A 2135-nucleotide genomic window follows, 5' to 3' on the forward strand; every position below is an offset into this window, starting at 1 on the left:
ATCATTCTTAAATCCGTATCCAATCCGTATCCAAAATTTCATATCTATAACATCCTTGCTGAATACTCTGACGGACACGAAATCGAAAGTTCATTGAAGAATAATGGACGTAAACCGCTAAGGAATAAGGGAGCGCTTACGGACTGTCTGCCTCGATCGCAATTAGGTATTCTGTAAGAATCGCAGTAAGAAAATAGGCATACGGTACGAATTATATTTTTTTTAATAGGTAGTGTCTCGGGACTCTCCGAGTGTGGTATAAAGGTACCCTTCACTATACGTATACCTTGTACCTAGTTTATTTAACAGTTTGTTGTACACATAACAAAATATAAAAACAAAATACACAAACAAAAACAAAATATAAAAACAATAATTAAACTTACACAATACAGATAAACAATTCAACTTATTTCTAGTAGAAATGTCTTCTAGCAAACCGGGAAAGAGATAAACTTAAAACTAAAAGAGGGCAGATAGGCGTACACATCAATAACAAGATTTTAGGTAAAAAAATAAAATAGAATAGGTAGAATATAATTATCGTTACTAGAATAACTAAGTTCATAAAAATACACACGTACACTGCAGGAATATGTTTATGTTTGTAGGTAAAACAATAAAGGTGACGTCTATTTCTGTACCATATACGTTACCTCATATTTTCCTCCCGGGGTGTCACCTTGATCGGAGCTTTACCTCGTCCTCTGCAGACGTCCTGTTTTTACTCCGAAGTCGTTCCCCGGACAAAAACTTCGATCATTTATTAAAGTTTGTAGAGCACAAAGAGTAGATCAAAGCTTTCGTTCTTTGACGCTGGAATACCCAAGGTTTCGATGAGATCTCATTATTTGATTAAGTATTGACCAATTTTATCGTACCCACTTTATAACCCTGTCACATTAACATATTTCACTTTTAGTGAGATTTACAGTTCAATTTATCAATAAAATTAATGTGACATTGTACTAAAGTATTAAAGACTAATACTTACTCGTTATCGTACATTAGTAGGAGTAGGATTCGTAGAAGTTTACTCTGAAAATAATATTAGAGGCTGCATTTTAATGAATGGGACACACTTGCTTTATATTTAATAGACAGACTATATACATATAATATATATAGCAATTAATAATAATAAATTAATATATTTCTTTGTTGAGAAGAAAAATATACAATACCTTCTTAAGGTGTTATTAAGTGTCATCACTAATTAAGTGTGGCTTCAACATAATGGACCAAATACATCTTATACTTATATTGAGATATTTGAATTTAATTAACGGTTAGATTTAGAACAGGACGTTTCATAATCAAATTAGTCAGAAATGATATTAACTACACGCTTTTAACGGGAGTAGGTCGACTTAACCTGTAACCTTCTGTAGAATTCAAAAACAAATTCGACTATCATTGGTTTGGGCCTGTACTAGAATCGAACCTGCGACCTCAAAGTGAGAGACAAGCGTTCTGCCAACTGGGCTACCACGGCTGTGGCTTTTAATACTCATGTACTTATCATAAGTAGAGCGTCATTTTTGTTTTATGGCCAATAAAAAATGACACCTCAGGTGGTCGTAATGTTATAGACCCGACTATAAATCAAACAGTTTCCACGTGGTAACCATTATTGTTCTTATCAACAAGATGGTAGCTGAGTTGGTAACGGAATTGCTTTTCTTTCAAGAGGCCAAAAGTTCGATTCTCGTCTTGTTTTCATGAGTCCTATAAGGAAGGTCAGAATAATAATTGCCGATACATTTGTGATGAAGGAAAATATCGTAAAGAAATATTTTTATTTACGAAAAGGATCTACCCGTATACAATACCAAAGACCACTCAAATTATTCCTCCTTATATACAATCTAACAAGCAATATAATCAATATTTGCTAGGTTTTTCTACCATTTTTTTTTATATGGCGATACAACAACACATTCGTGGGTTGTAACTGCGTCAAATATTATTTTCCATTACGTTACTGCGCTTCGGTGCGTTGTAGCCTTTAGATTCTCTATTAAAATCTGTATATTAACAGGAATATTCTCAAGTTTTAGCTTTTGTTACAATTTGTTTAACGAATAACCTTATTTATGGAACAAATTCCGTAGCATTATTTACTGATCAGTTAT

General features: G+C 33.1%; 1 long non-coding RNA gene across 1 annotated transcript; it reads right to left on the reverse strand.

Moving 5' to 3' along the window:
* Positions 1-390: 390 nt before the first annotated feature.
* LOC126373263 (uncharacterized) lies at positions 391-1420 on the reverse strand. Its single transcript, XR_007567298.1, has 3 exons — positions 1185-1420; positions 995-1038; positions 391-816 (listed from the first exon to the last, which is right to left on the reverse strand). It is a non-coding gene; the product is annotated as an uncharacterized LOC126373263 (long non-coding RNA).
* Positions 1421-2135: the final 715 nt, after the last annotated feature.

Source organism: Pectinophora gossypiella, chromosome 15 (genome assembly GCF_024362695.1).
Source record: "Pectinophora gossypiella chromosome 15, ilPecGoss1.1, whole genome shotgun sequence".
Classification (NCBI taxonomy): Eukaryota; Metazoa; Arthropoda; class Insecta; order Lepidoptera; family Gelechiidae; genus Pectinophora; species Pectinophora gossypiella.